The following is a 12,320-nucleotide window of genomic DNA, read 5'->3' as shown; positions in this document are numbered from 1 at the left end:
CCTTCCCACACAATGGTTTTATCCTGTCAGGACCAAGGATATCCCCAGCTGTGATAGTTTTATCACAAAAGCCTATGCAGCTGGGATGTTTCTGAGAGCTAAGGCAGTGCAAACACTTGTCATACAGAACCTGACAGGCTAATCTGTCAGAACTTAGCTTGTGATTCCCTTGATCAATCATAAACAAAATACCATTTTAACAAACTTTACATAGTGTTTTCCATCCAGTATTCGTCCATCTCTACAGTATTGACCTCAGCTATACAGCATGCACACTTTCTACATGTCCTGCTCCACTCCTAAAGTACTCTGTCACAGGATGTCTTTTCAGCTGTTTGCCTTTCTGTTTATATCAGGTGAACTTCTCCAGACTTTGCCCCTTGGGGGGTATCTCATTACTCTCTTCTTTGTTCTGAGGCCCACAGTCCTTACTGGATATCCAGCTATAGTGTAGAATGAAGCAAGAGGCTGTTGCTCTGCACCCTTCCTGCTCATCTTCCTGAACCCTTTCCAACTTCTGCTCTTGGCTGCCATTGCATTTTTTTCCAACACTCTGAAAAATCTGGTAAGCTTTTATATATTTCCTTTTGATTCTCATTTTTTATGGCTTCCCATCTATTTACATCCTCTGGGAGACTCTTACAAATACCTCAGTCTCTTACTCCCAGGTTCCTTACAATTCCTAATAAGAAAATGTGGGCATGAGAACATATTAATTCACTGCTGCTGGTACATTTTTAATTCTTCTGTCTGTTTAATTCTTTCTTTCTGTATATCTAACTCTCTCATTTCTCTGTAGTTCCAGGGGAATATCTCATTTTTCATGAGAACCATGCCAAGAACTACTTATTTTAGTTCAGATCATCTGATTCTTGCTAATTACTTAAGGGAAAATGATCATGTAAGAAACACCTGGAAAAAAGTACAGATGAACTACCGGACCTCAAATGAATATTTCAGAATATTATAATTGAGCAATGTACATTTGTGACATATCAAATCTTGTAATTATGTAAGTGCCAAAGTTAGATCCTTTTATGTAAAAAGGGCTACTACAAATGTTATAATTGTTTCATTTAAAAGTACTAGAGGAAATACATGTTGTTTGAGTCAAATACAGACAATGAGAAACTTCTGAGGAAGAGGTAAATTACAGAAACAAAATTCCAGTATTGAGAGTTATCTGCTGGAGTAATGAGGTCATTAATTTTATCTTCCTTTAGTTTCTATGCTTTGTGGGTTTGGTTTTTTATACATATTTGCGCAATACCTAACTATAAGTGGATGCTTCTGTAAAACAGTTCACGGTTAAAAATGGATATCTGAGGTGAGGATAATGCAGAGAGAAGAAATTACAAACAACTCAAGCAGCTAATATGTTGACTATTAATTAACAGGAGTGATTCATTCAGTGTTGCAGCCAGACATAAAACCAGACTGAGAGATGAAAGGACAATTTAGAAAAAGACTATAACTTACACAGTTATCAGCTGAAACATCTGAGACCTCGAATACTGGCCTAATTACTGCTCATCCAAAAGGTATCAGGACCTTATCCTCTACAGGAAATATTAATAGAAAATTACTTGCCTTTCAAAGCCAGTAAGCCCATCTTCAGGTCCTATATCAGCTCCCGCCAGACATATATCATTTTACACATGGGTGGTCTGTCATATGATGATTGACTCAATTTTGACAAGAAAAGGGATAGAAAAAGTATCACTTTGTGCAGATATGACCACTTGTGACTTTGGCAGGTGAACCAGTACAGATAGCCCAACACCAACTTAATTGCAAAAGATAACATTTTCCTCAGTTCTTCCATTTTCATAAGTACCAGCCAACACACTTATCCATTCTGTGTGAACTAATCCCCTCTCAGATTATGACTCCTGCCATATTTTGCCCATTGGGACCAGCCATAGGTAGCACTAATATTCATTCAGCAGCTCTGAAGCTACTGAGCATTCCTTTGCATTGCAAAGTAGTGCTGAGTAGCAAGCCCTCTGCTACATGCATGCAGCTACTTGCAGCTAAGGTATTTCTCACTGTAAGCAAGCTCATCACATTTCCACCCTTTTTTTAAGGTGATATGTATGTATGTTCAAAGGCAAATGAAAAAACTCTTCTACCAAGATACTGGATTATGAGCAGAAACAGTGGTGAGCAGGTGGCTTGAATAATAAGCCTTTACCAAGCTTAAAAAATAAAAAAATAAAAAAAGCTTTTTCCCAGGATTCCAGGATTAGGATAATAACAAAATTATGTAGGATGATAGTCCCTCACACCACGGCAGGGACTAAGCCAATTCTGAAGTGAGTCTCTAGGATATTCAAGTCTCCTCAAACCATCATTTTGATATTTTTCATCTCCAAAGGCTGGCCATTGACTATCTGACTGGAGTACTCAGCTGAGGTGTTGTAGCTGGTCACAAGGACTATTTCTAAACCTGTTCACCCTGATTCTCTTGCAAAGAAAAAAAAAATCTCTGTTCTTGCCTCTCAGAATTCATCTTAAACAAAAAGCAGGAGGTACTACTACACCTAACGGGGCCAATGCTTACTCATATTTATTTACAAAATAGATGCTTTCCAAAAATACGGTACAAGAAGGAACACAAACACCTAGTTGCAAGATCAGTCTCTAGGCTATGTTTTAAAATAACCTTTCAGTGTACCTGAATGTCACTGAAGCAGGAAAAAAAAAAAAATCAACAACTACCACCTCACTTGAATAGTAAAGAACTGGCAGATGTGGAATCTGAATATTATAACTACTAAGTAGAAACAGTAAGTTTCACAGTGTGGGAAACTTTTTTGTTTGTGTTAATTATATTAATTAGAATTAGAATTTCCACCACTCCAATTTCTTGCAGCTGTGTGGTGCTAGCTGCTATTGTTAGCACTCACAAAAAATATTCCAACAGAGGGCACCAAGAAAATTACTTACAATCTGAACACCCACACAATCCTGTCACATTGGAAAGACTGCAGACAGCATAACTAATAAAGTTATTGTGCTATTTTGAAAGAATAATAGCATGTTTGAAGAGACCACATTAACCCTGTTGTAAAGTATTGATTGCACTCTATAGTAAAGGAAATGAAACAACAAAGACATAGTGTTTTAATTCTTTTCCTGTTTGCTCTTGCTAGTTTTACTCTTTTTCAATTTACACCTATATTTGAGAACACAGAGAATGTATCACCTATGGTTCACAAAGGCAGTTTTCTTTTCATAGATACTTTTTCAGCAACTTGATGTTTTTAGGATTATAGTTTGATTCAAGCAAGTGGTCGTGAAAGAAATTCCCATCTAAAATTGCTTGAATCCTGTTTATCATATTTCCTTCTCTTAAAAAAAAAAAAGCCAATTAAAACGTCAAAATATGTCAGTTGATTGGTTCTGGACATTTCAGTTTAGACATGTTACCAAAAAAAGGTGTAATTTTCATTTCAGTCTCTAAGAAAATGCTCTAATTTAATATCAGTGCATTGCAAACCAGCAAAGCAAGAAGTGCCTTCTGCAACAATTTGCTGCTGTTTTGAAAGCACATCTGCTTGTCTACATCTAAAATACAATGCCACAGTAAAAACCTGTTATAGATCAGGCTGAGGCAAATATTCAGGATGATTTTAAGATTTAACATTTTCACAGCATTTGAAGCACTGGTCCTCTCATTAAAATATTCAGATTCAGTTACTTCTACTAGATTTGTTTAAACCTGATAAAAACTACTTTCTCATTCTGTACTAAAACATGAATTTAAAGGCAAGAGGAAAATTGAATTAGCAGAGAATGATGGACAGTACAAACACCATCTTTTATAAACACCAATACATAAAAATCAGTTATCACTTTGTCATATTGTGAATGAACAAAATTTGTAATCAGTCTCTGAGGTGATTTCATATATATAAAACCACTTCACCTTTTTTTTATCTCCTCAAATGGTTCTTTTAAGAGCATGATTCCTGTAATTGCATTTCCTTCCTTTTCTATGAGAGTATCTGTAAAGACATTTGGCACCTCATCAGCAAAAACAGCAGATGGAAAAAGGCCTTCCTACGTGCTCTGTCAAGGGAATTGCAAGTTTAGGTGGGGTTTTAATAGACATCAAGGATTTAGTGACATGCCAAAGATTGCATGCCTTCACTGTGCCTATTATTTGTGCCTTTCTCTTTTAATAGAAATGAAAACAATTACTGTGCAGAAAACATTTAGCTTCTCTCTGAGAGTATCATACCATATGGTATGGGGGATGTATAGATGACAAAACGAATGTGAAAATGAAGCACATACACTTCAGATGATGCTAGTTGAACTAAATATATGCTTGAAATTTTAACTGAACTGATAGAAAAGTTTACAAATAGCAAAAAACTTCCTATGTATAAAGCACTTCAAATAAAACATTAAAATACTTGTGAGTTTGACTTTATTTAAAAATGGCCTTGGGGACCAAAGAACATTTAAACAGACAACTAAGCAAGCACTGTAATTATAAGAATGAAAATCAATGGAGTTTTTCCAAATAACAGTCTTGTTATCACATGGTAGCACATGAAATTGCAAACAGAGCACATACTTTGCTCAGTTCCTGGGAAAAAAGATTTTCCTGATAGGACTTGAAGTTCATAGATGAGGCATGAAGATATTTGTACTGGCCATTCAAAGAGGGGGGAAAAAACCTTTTGGTAGGAGAGAAAATTCACAACTTATATCTTGCACATTTCTCAGGGAGACACTAAAACCCCCTGTATCTGATGACTTAAACCCTCAGAAAATATACCCCAAACCCCCCCAAACTATCCTGATTTTGTGGTCCCAGAATAAATAAATAAATGTGCTCCCAGAAAGTTCATTAATGTTTTCTACATCCTAAAGGACATGAAGTCAGTGTCAAAATTCTCCATCAGGCATAGATGTGAAAAGCTTGGGCTGGTACAGATTCTGGAACTGGATGAAAAGATTTTGTACAAGGCCTTCAGCAACCCAGTCTCTTTCAGTCTTTAATGGTATGAGTTCCCTCCTTGTCTCATAGAACAGACAGAATTTCAGTCATGTTCTAGAACTCAATGAAGAAATCCAGAAGACAACTCAGCATTAGTAGACCTTCATTGACATGATGACAATATTCAAATCCTTGCAGCAAGTGTTATTTGTAGGAAGTGGGAAAACAGAAAGGAAAAAAAAGGAAGATTAAATAAGATTTTGGGACTTTGGGAATAGAGTAGCATTGAAATATTACTTACAGTGCTATAAAAGCACAGGGGAGTTGTGCAGCTTCAACATCATGCAGCTGCAGGAAGATCTCTTGAATCAGGTTTCAGACAGCTCAGTAGCTGGGTGCACAGGGGAGAAACACAAACTATTAATTGCAATATTAATCATATATTACCACTGTAGTATTGCAAGGAAGTATGTCACCTCACGTCCAAGACCAAATGTCAGAAATTTCTGCAACTGCTGAATTCCTTGCACCAAACTGCTACAGAATCTTATCTTCAGGGGGGAAAAAAAGTAGAGGTATATTTCTATTGGGCGGCCTGAGCAGATCCCTGATCAAAATTAATGAAAGTCACATAATTTTATGCTCACTTTCCAAGTACCAGGCATAGGGTGAAAAGAACTCTTGAGGAGTTCCTTTGGTAACCTTTCTTATGCATGTTTTTTCCTGATTTCTCTTTATCTTTGATCCCAAGATTAGTCCAGCCTCAACATCATCCTCTCCCTCACCAATGCCTGCTGTACAAGGACTTCCCCTATCCCAGAATGATGATTTAATTTTGGCATCCATCCATGAAACAGGAATGTGCTAAGAAGCCAATAATTTACATTTCTGGTGTACTGCTTCCCAAAATGGTACTTACAGATATTCTGATCTGTAAACCTCCTAATCTACACCTTTGAAAATCTTTTGCAATGATCATTGCAAACACTCACATGTCCAGGGTGCTTTGCCCACTACTCCTGAACTCCCTGAATTTTATAGCTGTGCAAGAGGAGTCACAAAAACTCATGGTACATTCCCATCCATTTCAAAGAGGCACCAAAGGGTGGAAAGGAATGTGATCAGTCCCATGTATCATCAGCCAAGATTCCTTCCCCCATACAAACAAATGCAGAAAATAACATCTTTCCTTTCAAAAAAGGGACGCAGAGTAGCTGAAAAGCTTAGGTGTTTGGGTAAAAGACATTGAGGCATTTGTCTATGGAATACAATTCAAATTCAGACCAGAAAGCTGATGTTCTCAGACACACAGATCACAGAAACTGCCATTGCTGTGGTGGGTAGCTTTGGCAAAGACAAAGGATTGCATAGCCTGAATAACTAAAATAACCTCTAGCATCCTGTATTTTTCCCTGGTCATGTAGAGTAGGGCTGAAATACATTGGTAAAATATCTCAAAGTTTCATTTTTGTTAGTTGTGCACTGTACCTGTACTGGGGATAAACAGAGGCCTTTCAGTCTCCCAGGGCTGTCAATCTGTCATCTTACACAGAGAGAACAGGTTTTGCCTTTTAAAAGAAAGAGCACTGTGAACAGAAACTCATCATTAATCAAGGCTTATTTCTCCATGTGAAGAAAAAAAAAAGCAAAGTCAAGTCACCATCTCCACATTTGGAACTCTATTCTACTTCACAAGCTGTGGGTAAAGAATATAAAGTAGAACCAGAAAGTTTGTCCTTAGAGAGAGAGAGGAAAAAGAAACACTTAGGTCTCTCTGTGGGGATATGCTGCTCTGTGGAAGTTGAATAAACTTGTCCCATACACAATGCGATGACTCACAGTGCTTGATGGAGGAGCACTGTATGCTATCCATCAAACATCTGCTTCAAGACAATCCTTGAAACTTTGAACACAGCAGGTTGAGTAGATCACAAACCTCTCTGTAATCCCTGCGTGCTGCTAGGCACTCTACCTGCCTTATAGCAACAGTGGTTATAAAAAACCCTCCATGTGCTAACCTGAAATAAACTAATGAGACTGCTTATAATTTATGACTAGATAGGTAGACTTCCACTTTGTGATCCCAAAGAATTGTTGGAGTACTCATTGTAAGCATAAGCCAACAGAATAACCTATCTCCCCCAGGTGTTAGAAATGCAGATTTCCTTGTAAATCAGGCATGACTCAAATCCCTGACAGTTGATGATTAAAAAATTACAGTAAAAGTAATTTTAACTTAAGTGCTTGCTAACAATATATTCTTAATAATTTTATTACTGACAACCCTCTCTGAGATCTGTAGTATATAGATAAAACAGTAATTAGTGTAGGCAAAAGCAAAGACTAATTTAGAGAGATATTAGAAAGAGCAATTTTTGGAACTTAAAGGTTGAAACATTTTCAAAATTAAGTTGATTAGTCATTGAAACCTATTACAAGGCAAAGTGCTGTTTAAAGACTTAGATTCTACAAAAAAATAAAGACTGAAAGCTTCTTCAGGCCTTTAATTTAGCTGAACAAGTGTGGTCATTTAAGAGGTTATCATTGGAAGACACTACTGCTGATGCTGTTACACATAAAGCACACAAATGATCTATTCAAGTGGCCTTAAAAGCTGAATTTTGAAATCTCAACATTTTTACCATTTTGAGTGATTTACTATGTATTTTTCTCTTCCACATATTTTGAAAATGCCCTCAGGAAGGGTGCAGGGGAAAGCAGGGAATTATGAGATCTGGCCCAACCTAGCAAGCTATTATCTTCAGGCATGATGAATGAGGCTATGATTTCAGTGGAACTGTTCACAGTACCACGTGGAGAACCTCTGTTGCTGGACAGAGCTTTCATTGATTATATAACAACCGAATAACCAGACCTGAAGCTCTACAAAATGCATCATCTGAGTGCATTGAAAAATAGAGGGAACATATATTCTCTAATCTTTATATGTGTAGATGTTACAAGTAACCTCTAATGCAAAACTGTAGGCAGAAGTGAGATTTTAAGCAGACTATACTCCTTAATAAATGAAATATTTAACACTCTGGAATTAACAATTCTAATCATAAATGCCAGGCAACCACTTTTGAACTGCTACCATAGCTAATTACTCCAGTGGGAAAGGAAACAGCAGAAAGGGCATTTCAGCTGTGCAAGGACAGGTTTCCTCTGAATTTATATTTTGTCCAAATAAAACCTGTAGTTAGATGGAGTTCATGGGATTCTTAACCCTTCCTTCTTAGGAACTGAAGTGTTTCTGGTAATTGTGTTTTTCTTCCTACCTGAATAAGCTAGTGATTTTCTCCAAGACTAACATAATTTATATTTATTGTTTTTTGGTTTTTTTTATTTTATCATTGTCTATTATCTCCCCTGGGAAAATGATTTAATAATATAGTTGTCTTAGTGGTGTTACAACTAGTGCAATCATTACAGTGGTGCCACATGGTGATTAGTCATTAAATGCTAGCACTCAGGTGGGCACTGGAAAAGGAGTAAACAACAAGCTACCTCCTCTCACAGGGATACCAAATGAGACAAACATGCCAAATTATTGTGAACAGGAGCCAAGAGGTGTTATGGCATTTCCTGGAGACTGAAATATTCCTGACTGAAAGAACCTGAAGATCAGGTCCTCTAGAAGTCACTATGAAACCTTTTTTGGGGCTCAGATTCATTCATAATAGCTCATTTGAGGTGCCTGAGAATAAAAGAGAGCCCTGTTCTTCTCTGGAGTATGAGCAGCCAAGAGTAGGGCAGAATACACTAGAATGTGGAGAAAACTAGGCTGATATACTACACATTGCCTCAGGTCTCCTGGAGTAATTTTGAGTTAGGAGGATAATAAACCACCCAAACCCAAGCTGAAGGTGAAAAATGGCCAATCCTTCATACAGAAACATCACCTTGTAAACTGTATCAGTGTTACTACTGCCATCAGTACTATAAAGATGTGAGATTTTTGTTTGTATCCTAAATGTCCCTGCCTAGAAGAGATGGCAGTTTAAGAATAGGCTGGGATAATGCAGAGTGCAACATTAAAATGTCTTGATCTGGTTGTCTAACCTGGAGAAATTACATTCTTGTAGGCCAAAGGTACATCCATAAGCACAATTCAATCTGCAAATATTGCTGAGAACCTGAGAACTGTGGTTTGTTTGAGGGAAGTGGCATCTGGAAGGAGTCAGGCAAAACAAAGGATGTGGGCTTATTTACAGCACATAAAATGATGGTAATGTGCAGTATAATTGTCAAAGATTGTGCAGGTTGACCTTGCATTTGCTATAGGTATTCTTAATCTGTTCTACTGTCCTCTAGTCTGTCATTGTTGAGATAAAACAGACAGTAATCTAACTCAGCAAAGTAAATGCCATAATAACAAAGAATTATCCCAGCACAGACAGAAAAAAAGCATCCAAGTTCATTATTACATCTTTCAGATTATTCTACATAAAATGTAAAGGAATTTTCCTTTGATCTTTACTGAAAGAAAGAGAGTTTCAGAATCCAGTGGAGATACATTTTTAAAACTGAAACAATTGGACCAGGTAAAACAATTCTCTAACATAAATGCCTGAATTAATCTTTTTTTCAAGATACAAAAAAAATTTACAGCAAGCTCCCAGGTAAACGTCACTAATTCTGGTCTACAGTTTTTTTTTACTTTTCAACACTCTCCAGACTCAAATAAAATTATTATTAAATGTATTACAGTATCCTGTTTCAGGTTGCATTGTCTTCACCATGTTTTCTCTCAAACTTTTCTGATATATTCCTATGAAGTTGTTCTAGAGAAGGAAGAATTCTTCCAGGTATTACACAACTAAAACTGGATATAAGAAATGTAAGCCTTAAATTTAGAACTAGGAAAAAAAAAAAAAAAAAAAAAAAAAAAAGAGAGAAGAATAGAACAACTTTACACACAGCTTCAACATCCTGACATACAGGAATTCAGAGTGAGTCACTTTCCATCCAGCAAAGAGAGAGTATGGTAATTCAACTGCTGATAAACTCTTTGGGCAGAAGGTAGCCTACTTTAGATAAGATATATACACATCTATTCTTGGATTAGGTAGCCTTTTCCATTTTAGTATCTTATTTTAAAAGTTGAGAATTGAAAACTTCAGCTCTAAAATGAAGGAAGATAAAAGCGGAAACTTAGGGCTTTATGGAAGATATCTGAAAGTCACACTGAAATCTTAGAGTTAAAGTACACAAAACTGAGGTAGTAATATTCTAAGAACAACCAGAATATAGCTGTCAGACCCCAGAGACAAAGTCTTTATGAGTCTGTAAGATTTATCTGATGACACTTTCCACTTTTGAAGAGAAGTTTAGTAGCAGACTTATGAAAGACTGTTCTAATAGAGAAAGCTTTTGTGGAGTGACATGAGCAATCACTATACCAGACGTCAGTTATGACTTGTGAGTATGCTGAGTATGTATTAATGTGTCTTGATTAATTTCCCTTGGGGATGAAATCTTCCTAAAACTATAGACAAGATGGCAACCATGATTTTTTAACAATTGTTTCAGCAAAAGTATTTTCAGAGCATTAACGATTCCTCAGGTTTATGTGAGATGAAGAAATAATTCAACATCTATTTCTCCTTCTAAGAAAGGTCCCTACCACAGCTGACAAATTCACATCATAGGCTGAAGAAGAGAGGGCTATGTTTTGTTTAGCATCTTTTCCTGCCCAGATTTCTTTTCCCTCTGGGTAATATCAGAAAACTTCTGCCAGGTGTGAATTTTGCTTTTCTGGTGGGCGGTCACTGATCAGCTCACCACAGCACACTGATAGCCACAGATATGAAGTGCATATAGATGGGATACAGTTTTGCTTTCAGTTGGAAGCCAGTGAGACTGCAAAAATAAATATAGTCCTGGACTTAAAATATCTTTAATCATACTCCTATTCCCTCGAGTATGGACTGACTGATTGCAGATTCCGATTTTTATTCCTGGCTATCATTAATATCTGTGAGGGTAAGGTTGAATCATATACTGTGCTTCTTCAGCTTCTTTCTTATTCAAATCATAGCCATCTCTTGGTTAACAGGAAGAACCTGAATTAATTCCTTTATAAAGGATAAATGTGCCAGAGCATTGGCTAATGTTTTTTATATTGTCACTTACTCATGGTTGTTTATGCTCAAGGTTGTTTTCTTTAGACCGTTTTATATTCAGGCAGATTTCTCAACACCCCCATATGTATCAATTTCCAATTAACAAGAAGAGGTGGAAACAAACATTTGGATCTCACAGAAATTTGGAACACACCACTGTAAAACCAAGAGTTATTACAGGGAGACTAATTGCTCTCCTCCAAGCCAAGCCTAGCTTCCGTTCATTTTGGTAACAGGTTTCACAGTAATCTATATAGGACATTTTTGCCTGGATAAGCCAAACAAAATCACTACCTATCCCATCAGATCTGCTCAACATTACAGAGTTCTGAATTACTTAAAATGATTGATAAGCTTTACTTATTTCACTTCAAGATTTCTGATATAGGTCTTCTTTCAGATAAGAGTTCCACAATGTGTGCTGTTGAGGATCTAATGGTAATCTCAAAAACGGTACGTCCATGAAGGAAAGGAAGACTGAATTCCCAATGTATTGTACTTCTAAATAATCGATTTTCCTTCAAGCCCCCTTAATAACTTGATCACTGATTGTAGCATAACTGGACATAGCAGCAGTGTGAGAGGTCTTGAGGCTATGGATAACCTGTATGCCATTACTCTCACTAAATAAATCACACAATTCAAATGAAGTTGTTGAATTTTTTTTGTCAGTAAAGGGGCTCATGGTTTGACATTTACAAATGCATTTCAGATGTCTCTTTCTATGAGATGTCTCCTCTGCAACCCCCAAACATCTTAAACTTTGGAAAAAAAGAAAAAGCCTGCAAAAAGAGATATCATAGAATTGTAGGAAGGACCTTAAAGAGCATCCGGTTCTAACCGCCCCCGCCATGGGCATGGATGCCATCCACCAGACTAGGTTCATCAGGGCCCCATCCAACCCGGTCTTGAACACTTCCCGGGATGAGTCCACATCCACAGCTTCTCTGGGCAACCTGTGCCAGTGCCTCACCACTATCACAGTAAAGAATTTCTTCCTAGTATCTAATTTAAACCTACTTTCAGTTTGAAGCCATTTCCCCTGTCCTGTCACTATATATTCTTGTAAGTAGTTTCTCTTCATCTTTCATGTATACTGTTGTCTAGTAAAGAAAGGCCACAATTAGGTCACTTCAAATCCTTCTCTTTTCCAGGCTGAACAAGCCAAATTTTCTTAGCCTGTCCTCATAGGAGATGGTCTCCAACCTTCTAAACATCTTGGTGTCACTCCTCTGGAC

At 37.0% G+C, this 12,320-nt stretch overlaps 1 long non-coding RNA gene across 1 annotated transcript; it reads left to right on the top strand.

Annotated features, from left to right (window-relative positions):
- Positions 1 to 105: 105 nt before the first annotated feature.
- Positions 106 to 4,425, top strand: LOC147654814 (uncharacterized). Its single transcript, XR_015283193.1, has 2 exons — positions 106 to 565; positions 800 to 4,425. It is a non-coding gene; the product is annotated as an uncharacterized LOC147654814 (long non-coding RNA).
- Positions 4,426 to 12,320: the final 7,895 nt, after the last annotated feature.

Source organism: Cyanistes caeruleus, chromosome 2, assembly GCF_971803275.1.
Source record: "Cyanistes caeruleus chromosome 2, bCyaCae1.hap1.1, whole genome shotgun sequence".
Classification (NCBI taxonomy): Eukaryota; Metazoa; Chordata; class Aves; order Passeriformes; family Paridae; genus Cyanistes; species Cyanistes caeruleus.
The sequence above is the reverse complement of the archived record's forward strand: the minus strand, read 5'-3'. Positions and strand labels throughout refer to the sequence as shown.